Source organism: Staurois parvus, unplaced genomic scaffold (assembly GCF_062004578.1).
Source record: "Staurois parvus isolate SC_StPar_1 unplaced genomic scaffold, SC_StPar_1.0 ptg000244l, whole genome shotgun sequence".
NCBI lineage: Eukaryota > Metazoa > Chordata > Amphibia > Anura > Ranidae > Staurois > Staurois parvus.
The window spans coordinates 9,076,794-9,096,747 of NW_028318040.1; the positions used below are offsets into that span (position 1 = coordinate 9,076,794).

The following is a 19,954-nucleotide window of genomic DNA, read 5'->3' on the forward strand; positions in this document are numbered from 1 at the left end:
ACTCATGAGAAACATCCATTAACCCATAGCAACCAATCAGATTTTTGTGTAAACTTTACATAGTTACATAGTTAGTCTAACTCAGTGGTGGGCAACCTTTTTTTTCAACTGAGCCAAATCTCGCCAAAACCACGATTGAAATTTATTTTGAGAGCCACATTTTTAAAACTGAAAATACATCCCCCATATAGTAATTCATCCCCCATAGTAATTCATCCCCCATATAGTAATTCATCCCCCATAGTAATTCATCCCCCATATAGTAATTCATCCCCCATAGTAATTCATCCCCCATATAGTAATTCATCCCCCATAGTAATTCATCCCCCATATAGTAATTCATCCCCCATAGTAATTCATCCCCCATATAGTAATTCATCCCCCATAGTAATTAATCCCCCATATAGTAATTCATCCCCCATAGTAATTAATTCCCCATATAGTAATTCATCCCCCATATAGTAATTCATCCCCCATATAGTAATTCATCCCCCATAGTAATTCATCCCCCATATAGTAATTCATCCCCCCTATAGTAATTCATCCCCCCTATAGTAATTCATCCCCCATATAGTAATTCATCCCCCATAGTAATTCATCCCCCATATAGTAATTCATCCCCCATAGTAATTCATCCCCCATATAGTAATTCATCCCCCATAGTAAGTTATCCCCCATATAGTAATTCATCCCCCATAGTAATTCATCCCCCATATAGTAATTCATCCCCCATAGTAATTCATCCCCCATATAGTAATTCATCCCCCATAGTAATTCATCCCCCATATAGTAATTCATCCCCCATAGTAAGTTATCCCCCATATAGTAATTCATCCCCCATAGTAATTCATCCCCCATATAGTAATTCATCCCCCATAGTAATTCATCCCCCATATAGTAATTCATCCCCCATATAGTAATTCATCCCCCATATAGTAATTCATCCCCCATAGTAATTCATCCCCCATAGTAATTCATCCCCCATATAGTAATTCATCCCCCATAGTAATTCATCCCCCATATAGTAATTCATTCCCCATAGTAATTCATCCCCCATATTGTAATTCCTCCCCCATATAGTAATTAATCCCCCATATAGTAATTCATCCCCCATAGTAATTCATCCCCCATATAGTAATTCATCCCCCATAGTAATTCATCCCCCATATAGTAATTCATCCCCCATAGTAATTCATCCCCCATATAGTAATTCATCCCCCATATAGTAATTCATCCCCCATAGTAATTCATCCCCCATATAGTAATTCATCCCCCATATAGTAATTCATCCCCCATATAGTAATTCATCCCCCATAGTAATTCATCCCCCATATAGTAATTCATCCCCCATAGTAATTCATCCCCCATATAGTAATTCATCCCCCATAGTAATTCATCCCCCCTATAGTAATTCATCCCCCATAGTAATTCATCCCCCCTATAGTAATTCATTCCCCATATTGTGTCAATTCACTTACCTTTGCTCTGCGCGTTCTTCTCGCCGTGTTCCCGCGCCGTTCTGGTCTTCAGGGCGGACTGTGAGAGGAGAGGATTTCGTCACGCTGCCCCGCCTACATCCTGGCTGCCCCGCCTACAGCCTGACAGCTGCAGAGTCCTGACTTTTGCGGCAGCCGCCCGAGAGGAGGGAGGGGGGCAGCCGCCCGAGAGGAGGGAGGGGGGCGACCGCCCGAGAGGAGGGAGGGGAGCGGGCGCCCGACACACAGAAGAGCCGCATTTAAGTTTGTAAAGAGCCGCATGTGGCTCGCGAGCCGCGGCTTGCCGACCACTGGTCTAACTGAAAAAAGACAAAAGTCCATCCAGTTCTACTGGTTAAAAAAAAAAGTTATAATCCTATACCCACAGTCGATCCAGAGGAAGGAAAAAAACCCAGCAAAGAATGAATTAATTTGCTCCTGCAGGGGAAAAATATTCCTCCCTGATTCCCCGAGGGACAATCGGATATTCCTTGGATCAACTTTACCTATAAATGTTAGTAACTTTAACTGAACACTATCCTGTACTTTATAAGTACTTTCTGTACCCTAATAAAAAAAAATGTGTGCTGAGAGTGTAGGGATTTGCTGCTCTCTAATGTTAACTGCTAATGTCACAGTGTTATGTATTATTATGTTGTCACGCAACTTTGGACAAATAAAGTCACATGACAAGTCACAGCAAATTGTTTTTAATGGCACTGTTCAAATCTATACAGTTTAAAGTTGCAGCGACTTTTAAGAGATTCCTGCACTGCTTTGATGGCACATTGATGCGACTTAATGCCAGAGAGTGTAAAGTCGGATCAAAGTCGCATCAAAGTCACACTCCAAAGTGTGAATGTGGAGTTACACAAGTGTGAATGGAACACTTCTAGGCTATGAAGGAAGAAATGAAGAGAGAGAGACATTGGCCTGAGCCACGTGGCCCCTTACATACAGGGGCTGCTACTACTGCTATATTTTCTCCCAGGTCTTGGTCAGGTGGGAAAATAAGAGTTAGGCCTGTTTTAGCAGTCTTTAGGGCCTTATTTGCTTGTTGAACTTTCACCTGACTTACTGCATCTCTCCATTTATAAAGTTCGTAATGTAGGGGGAGTAAGGTATGCAAAAAATTATGTAGCCTTCGTGTGGTCCCAGGATCATTGTCAGTACAGGCACTATAACTATGATTGAAAAGTTTTCAAAATCTTAATGGTGTTGTATGATAAATGTCCACCAACCACTCGCAGGTTAACCACTTGCCTACTGGGCACCATTACCCCCTTCCTGCCCATGCCAATTTCCAGCTTTTTGATTGGTGATTGTGCGGTCAAGCAACCCAAATTACATTTTTATCGTTTTTTTTTTTGCCCACACAAATACAGCTTTCTTTTAGTGGTATTTAATCACCACTGGGTGTTTTATTTCTTGCTAAGCAAATGTAAAAATAAATTTAAAAAAAAAGTTATTCTTAGTTTCTATTGTACAATTTTGCAAACATGTACTTTCTCTCCTTCACTGATGTGCGTTGATGAGGCTGGACTGATGGGCACTGATATGTGGCAATTATGGGCACTGATAGACAGCATTGATGGGCACTAATAGGCAGCACTGAAGGGCACTGACAGGCAGCACTGATAGGCAGCATTGACTGGTGGCACTGATGGACACAGAATGGCAGCACTGATAAGCACAGACTGGAAGCACTGGCAGGCACAGATTGGCATCACTGCTGGGTACATATTGGCAGCACTGTTGGGCCCTGATGGGAACTCTTGGGCCTGCACTGATAATCAGGGCAATGATAATGAGTGCCCTGATTATCAGTGTAGATGTCTCTTTTCACAGTTGCCGATTATTGGCAGTACTTTCCTCACTCTGTGACAGCATGAGGAAAGTACTGCCGATAACCGCCAAGTGTGTTTACATGGTGATCAGCTATGATTGGACACAGCTGATCACGTGGTAAAAGGAAGCTGTGATTGGCCCTTTACCGTGTCAAGTGATCAGCTGTGTCCAATGGACACAGCGATCACAGAGAGCTCTGGGTACTCGCCGCTGGGGGAGCACAGATCTGGGAGGACATCAGATGATGCCCTCTCACAACAGGAAACCGCGCTGTACCTCATTCAACTATAGCATGGTTATCAAGTGGTTAAAAAGAACACATGTGGGGCATAAGTTGTGTGGCCAATAGAGTAGAATAGAATAGAATGTAGAATTTGTGTTTTGTCCAACATTATCAGGTACCTGGTGCTGGAGGCCAATGGAGAGAGGGCTTCCCTTCTGGCTAAGTTCCAGAATTCCCGGAATATGGAACAGAAGTCAGGCCCAAAGTAGCATGGGTCACCTGCAGGAGTGCTTGTAGAGATGATCTGACTGAGGATGCTTGTCAGAGGTACACCCAGGAGCACAGCTCATGTACTGGAGTAATATCTGCAGACAGTGAGAGATAGCAGTCTGTCATCTTCAATGTAGCAGAGGACAGAACAGTAGCTGGTTCAGAGTCAGGGTCAGGTGCCAGGTGGAGATTTGAGCAGATGTAGTCAGATGGATAGCCGGGGTCATACTCAGGAGAGCAAGAGAGAATATCTGTTAGCCAAACTGAGGTCATACACAAGAGAAAAAGCGAGAAGATCTGTTAGCCAAGCTGGGGTCAGGTCAGGAGACAGGCATAGAAGAGAGGTCCTAGAACAAGCCAAGTCGGTAACAGGAGATCACAATAACAGGGAAATACAAGACAAAGATACTGGGGAACCAGAGATCAACCAGCAATTGGAGAGAGTGATTGGCTTCCTTATAAAGGCTGTCTGGTGCCAAACTGAGCCAGTGGCATGCATAACTGTGTGCCAGTGTGCATTGTGTGTTCTGGAACGCATCCATGCTCATACCTGTGTGCATTTCTGTGGCCCTGCAAAGTATTGGCAGGAATGCCAGGTCTCCGAGTACCTCTGCTGTGGACAGAGTTTGATGAACATAATTGTTGTTTTGTTGAAATTGTGTCAAAGGTTAAGTTGAGTTCTCAGGTTAAAAACCCTAGTCCTATTATCCAGGGAAGGGTATGCCTGGAAATCTTGTGAGGCTGTGAAAAGATTAGGCTGTCTAATATAGAACTTCCTGAGTTTTTTCTTTAGAGAGGCCAATTTTATTAGAGTGCCCCAAATAGACGCTTTATGCACCAACCACACTGTAGCAAAGGAAAACAAAGAGGAGCAATTAAAGATGAAGCATTCTACAATTGCATCTTGAATAGAAACAACAACAAGGGGTCAGTGAGCAGGGAATCTCATAAGTCTCCACTGCGCTGGAGCAATAAGATAAAAGTAAGACCGATTGAATAATGATCTTGCCTCACTGTGGGCAGGATCACTACTAAGAAGAATTGGGACATTACACACCAATATGTGGTCTATTGGAGATAGTCATGCGGATTAGAAAATTTAAAATTCACCCTACTAGGTTGATGTCCCCTCCACGCTTCAATCAAGTTGTGGTGTTGTAGTAAGATGCAAACATTTTTGCAGAGAGTGTTTAATAGGCGTACGGGTCAGGTGGTAAGGGGCACAGTGATCAGTATGGGAGATACAACATGATACTGGATTGACCACATGACAACAGAGTTCCCTTTGCATAGGTCATCACTACCTGTAAGAGATATGTAAAAAATCAAATCTATCCTGAATTTGGAGCTTAATAAGTAGCCAATATAACAGGCATATCCTGGATTGCTCCATCCAAAACCAAATACCTTCTTTCTTGGTCCCTGATTTTTTTGTTACATGAACAGTGCATGGAACGATGTAGAGCTAGGAAAGAATTGGGAGAAGGTAGTATGTACTGTACATATTTTGGTTTGGAAATAGGTTAGTTGTAGCCAATCAATGTCTGAGTGTTTAGATCTGACGTAACAAAAAGTTATTACCTTGTGCAAAAGTTGGTTCAAACCTTGAGTATTTAGGGAAATTAAGGTGAGCAATACTGGAGTAAGACCGCCCTTAAACACCCAGCAGCAAAAATAGGGAAAGGATTGCCTAGAGTACTAGGGAGTGTAGGGAAAAAGACTAGGAAGTGGGGTAAAGTAAGAGAATTAATAAATAAGGGGTTCAGGGGAGAGAGCAAATTGTCTAGGAGGGAAGGGGGGAAGGAAGGAAAAGGGGAAACTGGTGAGTAATGGGATGTGCACAACAATACTGCAGCTTTTTGTCACCTGTCATAATCTGAGTGAATACCTCAGGATCTAGAGACGTGAGATTGGAGAGGCATTTCTTGCCAGCACTGGTAATTGCCAGGTAATTGTCAGGCCCACTGATGGGACTGAGGAAAGGTCAGTGTAACCAAGAAAGTGCAAATTGCTAAAGAAACAACAATAAGTACAATTTCGGAGATGTATTGCATGACACCTGCAAGTCACAAAAATTGGAGTGTAGGGCAATACAACAGTGCTAGACTGTTTCACAGGAATATATCAATGGTATTGTATTACACTCAATAAACTGTTGCTGATTTTACATCTTCTCTATTAAAGTTAGGAGTGACTATAGGTCTTGCACAAAACTAAAATAAATTGGACTAGAAATAGCAGAAGGAAGCAAGGTGACTCAACGACCAGTACTGTAATTAGCTCTATATCCCCCCAAAATTATGAAAATCAAAGCTAGATGGCAAAATCAGCGATTGGTTGGGATGAACTATACTAACAGAGAGCTCAGTTTATACCATTATTTTAGACTGGGGAACAAAGGTGCTGTTATTGTAAGCACTTTTTAGCCTAAGTGAATTTCACTGCACTCTCTACTCATTGGTAAGTGCTGGATCTACCATTTGGAAAATGAGAGAACTGCTATATACATTTAAGCCTTGTTCTTTAGTACCCTTCTGTAAGGCTACAGTTACAGGAAAAGTAGTAGTCAAAGTAGGCATTTTTATATCTCATTGGTTAAAACTTTTACCTCCTTAGGAGTCCAAAACCTTTACCTCCTTAGGAGTCCCAGGGAGTAAAGGAAGTTACATAATAGCCTATGTATCAAGGTGTATGAAATACAGAACCTTGCCACAGTAAACAATTCCAGCTATGGGAATCATGCAGGTTAGTAGCATTGCTGTCCATAATAGCACAAAAATGTAATTACTGCTATCAGTTGACATTCAGGCAAACTAGAAGAGAAAACAGGCTTGAAAGAAAGGTAAACTTCATCAGGTACATTGAAGCTCTCTGTTGGCAGGTTCATTTGGGGTCTAATGTCTGACTTGGGGTGAACCTGAGGTGTGTGGGGAGACTGAGATGGTGCCAAGGAACAATGGTTTGACTTAGATGGGGGTCCCATGCAAGAAGCAGTATCATCCTCTGGTTTTAGAAACTGAAAAACTATCAGATTTCTGTGCTTCATCTGATGAAGCAAAATTAGTGGGTTTTTCCATCATGCAAAAACAGTAGTTTAAAGGGGGGACGCAAGGGGTATCATATGTGCTGGGATTGCAAAATGTGCAAACTTGGCTTAAATTCCTGTCTTAAGGCAAATTGTTGCTATTGCGAGATCTGTAAATAATTGGTAAGTGTGTCCTTGGAATGCTAGACCTTGACCAGCTCCTGCTGGTTGTAGGAGTCTTTCCTTTGTACAGTAATAATAAAATCTCATTATAATGTCTCTCTTATAATGTCCCTCAGCGGTCCTCAGGGTTCCATTTAGTAAGAGCTTGATGGATCCTGTTTAATTCAAGGTTGTCTGTAGGGATCTCTGGCACCTGTTCCTGGAAAAGGGTTGTGACTGTATACTGGAGATCCAGTAACATCTCTGGTATACCTCGGAGACGTAAATGATACCTGTGGTCCACATTTGCAGCATCTTCAAGCTGCATTACCATGAACAGATTTGCTGCACATACAGTAGTTTAAGTTCATCCGTATGCTTCTCCAAGACAGTGGTGATACCACTGCAGGGTGCTTTTAGGTCTGAAGTATGCAATCCAATATCCTGGAATAACAATTATTATTACCATTTTGTGGTATATTGATATAATGAGAATATCATCTTTATTAATAGGGGCACATTTATAGGCAGAGAATAGACCAGTTTCAGTTCAGAGATATAACATAAAAACTGTATTTTTGCAGAACAGAATTTCTTCCTTTTTAATATGAGGCATACAGTTTGCCTATTTTAGTCAGAAATATTATATGAAACTGTATTTTTTCAATAACACTATAGAACTTTTTTATGGATTTACTGAACAGAATCTCATCCTTTTTGATGTGAAGCATTCTTGGAGGCACAATGAAAATGTATTTTTTCAGAAACACTATATACAATTTTCATAAATTTGATGCACATCTTTTTTACGAGGAGAAATGTTCAGAAGCAAAGCTTAGACATTTTTCAGGCAGTAAAATTCAATTACCCTGTAATGTTTCTGAGAGACTGTATTAAAACTGAAAAGATTTCTGACTTATATTTCTGACAAAAAAATAATCTAAAAATTATAGAGTTGTTATACAGAATCAAATTATTTTTAATAGGTGGCAATTCAAGTGGAAGAAAGCAGGCAGACTCCATTAATAATTACAAAAATTATTGTATTTTCCTTCTGACAAAGGAGAAAATATTGCACAGATTTTAAGAATATTTTATAGGCCACAAGTTTCCAAGGCAGAGAGTGATACCAGGCCATTTTTATTTAAGGAATCGCTGTCATTTCATTCAACTTAAAACAGTGTGTATCCCCAAACATTCTGGATCATGCCAATGCACTCAAGTAGGCCCAAAAAAGTGATGCAAATGCATGATGTAGCCTGCATCACAGCGAAAAAATGCCAATTGAGAAGCAGCATATGGAAACATAAAGGTGTCTAATAAAATTAGATTTTTTTAAATGCTTTCCTGAAATACCTTAGTCATAAAAATACCCTATTTATGGCTACTGGAAGGAGGGGGCAATAATAGGAATTAAACATATTAGGCAAAATACTGAGAATATTTGTAACTTTTTAGTTTAAATAAACCTCTATGTGCTGTCGTTGTCCAGTAAAGTGGGCCTTGAGACATCAGGAGGTCCCCTTCTTCTTCCTGAAGCTGTGCCTCACGTACCCAGTCTCTTATGCCACACAGTGTCTGCTTCAACAGGAATACTACAGGAATAACGATGCTGATGCCTGCATTGTTTTGGCTCACCATTATGGTTGCCTCTTCAAAGGGTGACAATACGATGAATATTTCTAAAATGAGGATCCACAGAAGTGGGGGAAAAACACAGTTTCCTTTAGCCTGTCCTCATGTCATACAGATACTCATTTGTGGTCCACTTATATATGTGCACCTGCTGCAGCACGGCCAAGTTAGGGTTCCAATGGGTGGGCAGATTGGTGGCTGATGGGGTTCATGCTGAATGGGTATGACTCCCTGAATTCACTTAAAACTCTTCTGGCCTGCCTCAGAAGATCCTGTATGTCAGTTTACCTAACCTGGGACTGCTGAACCACCAGATTGAGGATGTGTGCCAAGCAACGTATGCGTGTGAACTTTCCCTGTGGATGTATGGACAGCAGGTTGATCCCACTATCATACACAACGTTTTCTGGCATAAAATATTGGAGGAGTTAACTACCTGTGGGCCTGCCCCTGCAGAGCTGACAGTATCTTTAGGTGTACCAGCTGCAAAACTATGTGGCAGCATTTTGCCTGAGCCATTGTAGACTTGGGGGAAGACTGGTGGTCCTAAGGATGACTCACTAGAAAAAAGAAATTGAGGAGGAGTGGGTTGAGGTGACTAATTTGTTACTATCACCAGGTCTTGGGATGTGAGGTGGTAAAACTAGTTCCAACAGTGTACAATGTCCTGCATCCTTACCAGCTGCCGGCAAGTGAGCCAGTAAACCAGGAATGAGCTATAGTGTCTCTGCCCATACTTACTAGACCACATGTCTGTGGTAATTCTGCAGCTGACTGTGTGGTCCAGCAACATGGAAACATTACCTTCCACATGAAAATGGACGGTAATGATTGTCTTATGGGCAAAAAATGGCTGCCACTGTAGTACAGCACAGGCTGCAAATTCACAGAAAACTCCACTAGCTGGACAGCAAGTCTGCAAAGCTGAAACTGAGGTTCTGGGCTCGGGTTTGGCTGGAGTGTACTTTTTCTTTTGTTCCAGTAGTTCAGGAAGATAAATTTGCCTGTTCAATGCTACAAGTGGACATGGCAGGGTGGGGCTGGCAGAATCAGAGCATGATTGCAGCCTATGTTGTGTATGCCCATGCTGACCTTCTTCCGCACTGGAAGTGCCATAAGGTAAACCTCTGATACCACTTGATATACTTGTATCCTTGTCACTTGAGCCTGCTGATAGGGAACTTTGTTTAGTGGGGATGAGAGGTAGAAACGGAAGAGCTGGAAGAAGCAGGAGTGCTGACATTTTTATGCCTACCATGTGCTGCTCTCACCAAGCTGCGTGGTGAACTCTCGTGTCTTTTCATGCATGTGGTACCCAAGTGACCGATAGTATTACCATGCTTGAAACCTGCTAACTTTTTTGGCCAACTTGTTGCTGTGCAGATTGGGGCAGAAAAACGCAGAGAAACACAAATCACATCAAAAATGCATGTAAAACACAGCACTTGCATTATATATGCGGTTCCATTGAAGTCTATTGGACTAAAAATGCAAGCTGCTGCAGGAAAAGAAGTCTCTGACCCTTTCCAAAAACATGCCCGCAAAAAATGCATAGATGTGAACGAGATCCATAGGAAATCATGATAAAATGGCATGCACTTGCAAAACACAAAATGCATAAAAAAAACCACACAGGTGTGAACCTGACCATAAGCAGTGTGGACCAGGAGAACAAAATATGAATCTATTAATAAGCAAACCACATCACAGAGGTGGAAATATATCTGATACATTCACCATAGAAAGATAACAATGCAACAAAATAAAAATGTGATATTATCTATATAAAATACAATATAAGGGCTCATTCACAAGGGCGTAGAAAAGCAGTGCTCAGATGTGCACAGTATATAGATTTGTATGCATCAGCACTAAGGAAGCCCATGGGCCCATACACACAGCGGCATCTTGTATTGTAAATTTACACTGATTTTAGCAGCATAGAAAAAATATGTAGGACAGCCGTGTCCAAAGTTGTATATTTGGCCATAATTAATAATGTACACATGTAAATGTTTGTGCAATATTTACATGCATACTGATCTACTGCATACAGCACCCCTATTGACTTCTGCTACTGCTCAGGATTAGCGGTGCCGATTACACACTATTAAAAAAAAAACAAATCATCAATGAGCTGCCTTAGAAGATCAGATGGCAATATTCTGAACTTTAAAGTATATTGCATAGGATAGAAGATGCAGGTAGCATTTTTGGCAGCATGTTAGTGCATTGTGTGCTGCAAAAAAAAAAATTTAAAAAATTAAACCATTATGTTTTTCCTTTACATTTATATATATCCACAAGGATGTTCTTTTTTTTCTGTACTATACATATGCTGATACAGTGTGAGGAAGTAGATACTGTATACATAGTTATCAGTGGAAAATCATAATACTCTTCACGATTCCTGGAAAGAGGTTGCACTCAAGGTCAGTTCTTGCTGCTATGCTACTCACTTTGCAAAGTCTGTTGTAGAAAACTTCCCCAGGTAGTAAACAGTTCCATACTTTCCATTAATTGAGACCTTAGGAGGAATCAGATAACCTGCCCCTAACAACCGGATGGTGCTTCTAATTTAAGTTTCTTTTTATTCTCCACATAAGACTTCCTCACATGAATATGTATCCAATGTACAAATACACATGCCATCTTAATTAATGGCTGGATAAGGCATGTGCTAAAGGGAATGGACGGAATTTTATTTGTAAAAAAAAAAGTTCTCTATTTAACTGCTACACAGCGTTGTCTTCTTACGTGAGAGATCTACTGTATATACACTGCTCAAATGTCTTAAAGTGACACTACACCTTCATTTTTACACACATTTTTAGCAGCTGATTTAATGGATTACTGACTGTGCAGCTGATCTATGCTGGTCTATGCCTGTTTTCCAGTTTAGAGTGATTCCATGGCTGCATCCAGGCTTTCTGTCTCCAGGTGGCTCCTTTCTACTGCAGTGTCCTACAGAGCCACCCTTACATTCAGGGACTTGAGCTGAGTCTCCTTGCACCGTATGCGTCAATAGAATTACACAGCTCCATAGCCCAGGTAGGCAAAGCACTCCCCTGCCCCTCTCACCATCTTTCTCCAAAAAAACAGACTTACTCAAGACTGCACTGTTCATTGTTAACCCTTTCTTGTGAAGACCAGAAGTTCAAGGAAACAGGACAGAGAGAGCAGGAGCCAGCAGCATTGATAGTTGTAAATTACAAGTCCTTTCTCTTCAATAAATAAATCCTTGCCTTGTGACACCTTGTGCTCAAATAAACTGCATGCTGTGATCACCTCCATCTGATGTCTGCTCACCTCCATAATATAACCTCATACAATGCTTGGTCAATACTCACTTTTTGTCCCTTTAATAGTCGCTGTAGATCTCCTATGTGGACTCAGATTAAAAGCTTCAAAGCTTCAGTGGAACTCCTTCCCATTGAACACTCCACCTCATACAAATAGACCGAACATAGTGCTTTATCCTTATAAAAGTTTTATTTAATCCCTAAAATATATAAAATTTGAACTCTCATGTATCGCACCAAATTAACAGCCTATGATGAGAGAAAACAGCAGGGCGTCACGACTCTCTACTGGGTAGTGAGTGCAGCCACCTAATTGACAGTGGATGTGGCATTGCACAGGACCACTGTTTTCTCCCATTATCATATGCTGTTTAATCTGGTGCGATCAGGCACCTAATACATGTGAGTGCACATTTTATATGGACTTTGTTCCAGATGAGGGACAGTCCCTCGAAATCAGGGACGGTTGGGTGGTATGTTAAATCAAGGACTATAAACCTGGACAATTTATGGTGCAAACAGTTTTATTAAAACCAGTATACAAAAAAATAAAAAATATAATCACTCACATAGGCTTAGAGCATACAGCACTGTCAATAAAAGTGTGCCCAAGTGTGTCTGCTTCCTTTGGCAGTCTTACAATCAGCTCATAACCCTTCCAAGTGCAGATCACAAAGCTGACTCCACCTCATGGTTCACGTTTCATCTTAGAAGACTTTTTCTATACATGTGTTCACAGCTGGGAACAGAGAAGAGCAGAAATGAAAGAATTGTCTGATTATATGAAAGATCAAAAACTTTACTTGTTAAAGAGTTCAGAAAATCAAATATTTTGAATGCTTACATGTAGTTTTTTCCTTTTACATAAATCATTTTTTATTCACTTGCTATGTGCTTTTGAACTTGCAGGAAAATTTGACTTCTTGAGGAAGTGTCAGTTTTCTAGCACAACCCCTTCCTTATTTGCATACCACAGCCCTCCCCTCTTGTAAGACAGTCAAATTACTGTTTGCGCTGGCCGAGCTATCCACTCTCCCCTTACCTCCCTACACAATATTTTATGTAGCTGCTGGAGGAGCAGCAAAGGGATTAGAATATTACTTAAAGAGTTAGTTCATCTTTTAATTAAAAACAATGCCTATGTACATATGGGTGTTTGTAGATAAAAACAAACTGGGTAGCTCTGACTAAAGTTGAATAATGCCCTTAGTATACAATGGATATACAGTGGACATAAAAAGTCTACACACCCCCTGTTAAAATGTCAGGTTTCTGTGATGTAAAAAAATGAGACAAAGATAAATAATTTCAGAACTTTTTCCAACTTTTTTAATGCGGCCTATAAACTGTACAACTTAATTGAATAACAAACTGAAATCTTTTAGGTGGAGGGAAGTAAAAATAAAAAAAACCCCAAATAATATGCATAAGTGTGCACACCCTTAACTAATACTTTGTTGAAGCACCTTTTTATTTTATTACAGCACTCAGTCTTTTTGGGTATGAGTCTATCAGCATGGCACATCTTGACTTGGCAATATTTGCCTACTCTTCTCCAAATCTGTAAGATTGCGAGGGCATTTCCTGTGCACAGCCCTCTTCAGATCACCCCACAGATTTTCTATTGGATTTAGGTCTGGGCTCTGGCTGGGCCATTCCAAAACTTGAATCTTCTTCTGGTGAAGCCATTCCTTTTTTTTTTTTTTTTTTTATTTAAATATTTATTAAATTTTTCATGTTAATACAAAAACCCCAAAAAGGGAAATAATTCTCATACAAATAGACATTTATAACATTTCTACCTTTCCCTTACTAAAAAAACTCTTTTCTTTCCCATCCCACTACCCCCCCTTCCCGCCCCACATCCCCCCTCCTCCCCCTCTGCAGGCTCTAGCCCATTCTACTCTCTTGAGGCTTATTAATTTTTTGCTAACACCCTAGTTCATATTTTCCTATATTTCTCTTTCAATCCTGCTCTTTCCCACTTTTCCCATCTCCTAAAATAAACTATCATCCTATCTTCCTGCATATGATATGATCTTTCCATTCTACCTATCTGGTTTACTCTATTAATCCAGTCTTCCTCCTTCGGTACCTCAGCTTTCCGCCAAAACTTGGGTATCAACCCTTTCGCCGCATTCAAGAAGTACCAAATACCTGAATCTTTATATTTATTTACAGATGTCTCCACGTTGTGTAGGAGGCACGTCATTGGGTCTAACCCTATGTCAATTTCAGTTATTTCTTTAATCAATTTGACTATTATCTTCCAAAAAGCCTGGATTTTCGGACATTCCCACCATATGTGAAACACCGTGCCCATCTCTCCACATCCTCTCCAACACATGTTTGAGTTTTCCCCATTCATCTTGTGCTCTACACTTGGTGTAATGTGCCATCGTGTCACACACTTATAATTAACCTCAACCTCTCTCATACTAACATTATCGTGTATCAATCTAAACATCTTTCTCTGTCTATCCTCATCAAGCCCAACACCCATATCTCTTTCCCATTTTGTGATAAAAATTAACTTTGTGTTTGTGTCTAATTCTGTGAGTATTCTATACACTTTTGAAATACCGTGCTTCCCATCCCTTCGTGTCTCTAACAACCTTTCGAACATATTCCACTCCTGTTTTATTCTCAGGGGTTTCGGTAGATTTCCAATAAAACATTTCAATTGATGATATTTCCACTCATCTATTCTAATAAAAATATCTCCCTTCTTCTCTATTAAATCTTTAAGTGGTCTCAATTCCCCCTCCACCAAAACATCTCTCAGTTGGGTATCCTCCTTTCTAAACCATCTCCCTGATATCTTATTCTTTCCCGGGGGAAAGTACTCAGTATTTGTGAGAGGCATTAATATAGAATTAAATTCCCATTTCATGTTTTTGTGTAAATTGTCCCATACCCTAAGAACATTTAAAGTGTAGATACTTGTGCTTTCTTTAATTCCCCTAAATTGTGGTGGAACCCATATCATCTGGTTCAATCTAATGCCACTAAGATCATTTTCAATTGTTACCCAACTTTTTCCCTTATGGTTAAATGTCCAGTCATATATCCTTGCTAAAACCACTGCTTTATAGTATCTCTTGACATCTGGTAGACCCAATCCCCCTTTCTCTTTAGTCCTACTCAATGTTTCATATGCTATTCTGGGTTTTTTATTCTTCCATATGTATCTTGTTAACATTTTTTTCATTATCTTAAAGAAGGCTTCTGGAATTTTAATTGGTACCATTTGAAATCTATACAGTATTTTAGGCATAATTACCATTTTGACTAGGTTTATACATCCTATCCAGGATGGATTTCCTCCTTCTAGTCTTTTTAAATCTTCCCTGATCTCATTTATCAAAGAGATGTAGTTTAATCTATACAAATGCTTAGATGAGGCAGTGAGTTTTATTCCTAGGTATTTTATCTCTTTTTCTCTCCATATAAAGGGGAATTCTTTTTGTAGTTTTTCTTTTTCATTCTTTGATATATTAATATTCAGGATCTCTGTTTTCGTTGGATTAATTTTTAAATTTGATAGTTCACCGTACTCCTTCAGAATCTTCATTATATTTGGGAGAGTTATTCGGGGATTTCCCACATAGAACAATAAGTCGTCCGCAAAGGCCGCTACTCTATGTTCTATGGATTCTATCTGGATTCCCTTTACCAATCCACTATTTCTTATTATTGACAACAGAGGTTCGAGTGACAATACATATAGTAAGGGGGACAGTGGGCAGCCCTGTCTTGTACCATTAGACATTCCAATGGGTTCTGATCTCTCCCCATTTACCGTGATGATTGCAGTAGGCTCCCTATATAATTTACTTATCCACTCTCGCATTCTATCACCTATCCCCAGCACTTTTAAGTTGTCCATCATAAAGCCCCAGTCCACTCTATCAAATGCCTTCTCTGCATCAATTGACAAGAGCACCACCGGGGCTTTCCCCTTTCTACTTTTCTGAATAAGCATCAGGGTTCTCAAGCCGTTATCTCTACCTTCTCTCCCCGGTACAAAGCCCACCTGGTCTCCATGGATTCATTCAGGCATCAGATCCCTCAACCTGTTTGCTAACACCTTTGCATACAGTTTAGTGTCAGTGTTCAATAATGAGATAGGTCTATAGCTGGTCTGGAGCACTGAGATGGATCTTTTCCCTCCTTGTGAATAAGTACTACATGGGCCTGTAGGGATTCTCTCCTCACTTCCATCCCACCTCCCAGAGCATTCAAGTATTTCTCCAGCTTGGGTAACAGTACTTCACTAAATTTCTTATAGTACTTAACTGTATAGCCATCCGGGCCTGGGCTTTTTCCCCCCCCTGTGCTTTTTAATGCTATTTTAATTTCTTCCTGGGAAATTTCTGCGTCTAGTGAGTTCAACTGTGCTTCACTTAGTTTTGGTAATCCCGCATTTTTCAAGTATGTCATCTTTTTTTTATTGATTCCCTCTTGAGCTTCTTTTAGAGGGCCTTGGGGACTAATATTATATAACTTTTTGTAATACTCCGTAAACACTTTAATAATCTCTTTATTTGAGTGGACCAACTCCCCCTTTGAACTTTTTATCTTTTCTATATAGTTCCTATTTTTCTTTTTATTCAAAGCTCTCATTAGATATCTTCCTGGTCTGTCTCCCCATCTATAGCTCTCGTTCAAAACCCTGTTGTATACTCTTCTCTTCTCCTCATCCATCAACCTCTCTAGCTCATCTTTTTTATCCAATAACTTCTGTCTCGTATCTTTTGTTATTTTCTTCTTATGTATCTGCTCCAAGTCCAATATTTCTCTTAATAGCCCACTGACCCTCTCTCTTCTTTCCTTTTTCTTCCTTGCTCCTGCCGCAATCAAGATTCCTCTTATGAATACCTTATGGCTTTCCCAGACTGTAGCTATCGATACTTCCTCTGTTTCGTTCTCCTTAAAGTATACCTTAATCTCTTTCTCGATTTTCTGAACTACATCCTCATCCAGAAGAAGAACCTCATTTAACCTCCACCCTAATCCTCCAGTCCACCTTCTTCCCCATCCCATTTTCATCACGACCGGAGCATGATCCGAGAACGTCCTTGTCTCTATGTCAATTTTAACCAGATGATCTATAAGTTGGTGGTCTATTAAGATGTAATCTAATCTCGAGTATATCTCATGTGCATTAGAGAAGAAGGTATAGTCTCTGTCTTTCATATGCATTATTCTCCAGGTATCCACTAGTTGATATTCATGCATCACTTTTTTCAAAGCTCTCAGAGACCTACTCCCCTCTCTTTGCACAGAAGAGGTATTATCCTTTTGTGGGTCCATACAGAAATTTAGGTCTCCAGCTACTATCAAACGCCCTTTTTTAAATTCCATTAATTTTTTCAACAGACCCTTCATATACATCTCCGGGTTTTTATTAGGACAGTATATATTGGCTAAAGTACACTCAATCCCCTGGAGTCTGCCTTTTAAGAATAAAAACCTCCCCTCCGGGTCGGTTCTTCTATCCTCCAGCTCAAATCTCATATTCTTTGCCAAACCTATTGCAACCCCTTTTGCTCTTTTAATTGGAGAATCTGCATAGTACCATATTGGATAGTGTTTGGATTTCAATTTCACGTTTGCCTCTATCTCAAAGTGCGTCTCCTGTAAAAATACCACTGACGTCGCCCTATGATGTAACTCATTAAACAACCTAAATCTCTTCCCTGGACAACTCAGCCCGTTCACATTATAGGTTATAAACTGTATTTCTTCCATCCTTCCCAGTTAACTCCATCTCTCTTCCAGATTGCCTCTTCCTCTTTATCCCTTCTATTATGCAGAGTATTAACCCAATACCTCCTCCCCTCCCTCCCTCCCACCCAACTCCCGTCGCCTCCCCCCTCCCTCCAACCCTCCCAGCCCGCCCCCCCTCCCCCCCCCCCCTCCCCCGACCCTCACCCTCTCTTCTTTTTCCCCTACCCATTTTTAGGCCTATAAACTGCCTACAAATCATTTGTGGATCCATTTCCACCATTGATTTAAAATTTGGGGCGTAAGCTCCGCCTATGTACGGCTCACCTCTCCTCCAACCCCCCCGATTCCCTCTCTCTATCATCAAGGCTCAGCAAGAATTGTTACTCTTTACCTCCCTCCCCTAACCGGAGCCTCCAAGCGGGTCTCAACATCCGGAGGGGGAAGACCAGGGGCGAGAGAGGGAAGTAAGAGAGAGAAGAAAAAAAAAAAAAAAAAAATCATTTCCTACTTAATTCTCCCTCTCTTCCCTCTCCAACCCCGGGGCCTCCCACCCCCCTCCCACCGACATGTTGCCAGTCCTCTTTTCTTGTATCATTTGTATTTCTTCTTTCTTCTTTCTCTTCTTCCCACCCAGCTATCTCCATTCTTTGCAAGTTCAGTCTATCACAAAAATCTCTTATATCCTCCAGAAATCTCAGATACGCTGTGACCCCATTTTTCCAGCCAATTAGAGATGCTGAGGTACCCCATCTATACTGCACATTCTGTTTTCTCATTTGCTCCAACAAGGGTTTCAGGGATCTCCTTCTCCTTAGGGTCTCTACTTTTAAATCCGCATAGATTTGGATAGTCAAGTCTCCAAACTTAATTAATGATCTTCCCTTGGTCTTCTTCCAAATCTCATCCTTGACCCCAAAATTTTGGAACTGGACAATTATGTCTCTCGGTCTTTCCTTCTCAGTAGCCTGTTTGAACTTTCCTATTCTAAACACTCCATCTAACTTGATCCCGTCTGTTTCAGGTCTGTCTCTTATGGAGTTTAGGGTTTTTTTAACTAATTCATATAGTATTCCCCCCTTTAGCAGTCTCTGGGATTCCTCGTATTCTAAGATTACACCTTCTTTCTTTATTGTCTTGATCTTCCATCCTATAGATCATTTTTTTCTGGTTATTTTCTAATTGGCTTATTTTTTCCCTTAGATTATCTATGTTCTGGGCCTGGATTTTAACTTTCTCCTCCATTTCTTCTAATCTTGATAGCAGATATCCTAAGTCGTTTCGAATAGCTGTCATTTCATGTTTTATCATTTTTTCAAAATTTTTAAACATTTCTACCATCTCCTTCTTATTTGGTATTTGTAGTTCACCGTCAGATTCTTTTTTTCCCAAGCCATCCACTGTTTCTTGGCCGCCACTGCTATTCATGCCCAATGATAATCTAGGGCTAGATCCTGAACTAGTGTCCATTTCTCCCTTTGCGCTTTGGGCCCTTTCTGGCGTAATAATTCCATATGATGTAAGTTTCTTTATTGTTCCTGTTTGGGACCCTTTGGACCCTGCTCCCTTGGGACCTTTGTTCTTCATATCCTCTATATAACTTAATAGACTTGCAATTTTTCCTATATCCTTTATTCTCTTGGGACACCTGGGTCTCCTCTCTTCTTCTCTTCTAACCCCTGGGAATCCACCCCTCCTTCACCCCTTGGTCGCCTGTGTCGCTCAGGGGTCCACACCACAATAGGCCCCCAACAGCTTTCACTCACCCTTCCCTTCACCGACGGAGAGTCAAGACTTGTTTGGAGGGCCTTCACTGCTGCTCAGTCCTGGGGCGGGGGATTCCTCAGGGATTCAGGATCAAACAGTCGGCCAGGAGGTACAAACAGCTACGAGCCGGCATCCCCCTGTCACATCAGATCAGCCACCCTCTAGCCGCACGAATTTCCAGCCATGTAGGGCAGGGGAAGCCGGCGTGTCACTGCCTCCCTGTCAGGAAACCAGCCAGCATCTCCACTTCCCAGTAGTCCTTTGCGGCGAGCGGCGTGCTCACACTGCCCTGCATCGATTCCCCGGCAACCCGACAGCTGCACTGGGATCTCTGCAGCGTGTTCACCTCCCGGAGGTCCGTGCCCGCTCTCCACTGCCTTCACCGCACCAGCCTCTCCTCCCTTGGAGCCCACCTCAGTCAGGTAGGGCTTCTCACCATGAGGGTCTCGGGATGGTCAGTTTGGAGGTTACCGGAGAGCACTCACATCGTGCTCTCCGTCGCCGCCATGTTTAGGCT

At 41.1% G+C, this 19,954-nt stretch overlaps 1 long non-coding RNA gene across 2 annotated transcripts in view; it reads right to left on the bottom strand.

The window, feature by feature from the left end:
- Positions 1-1,438: 1,438 nt before the first annotated feature.
- Positions 1,439-19,954, bottom strand: part of LOC149459863 (uncharacterized) — a 66,268-nt gene continuing 47,752 nt past the window's right edge. Inside the window, exons 2-3 of one of the 2 annotated variants that reach the window (XR_016313189.1) lie at positions 12,510-12,679; positions 1,439-7,447 (exon numbers count right to left, since the gene is read on the bottom strand). This is a non-coding gene — a long non-coding RNA (uncharacterized LOC149459863). Of the gene's footprint in view, positions 7,448-12,446; positions 12,680-19,954 lie in introns of those variants that run through there. The other variant, XR_016313188.1, reaches the window with a different exon arrangement.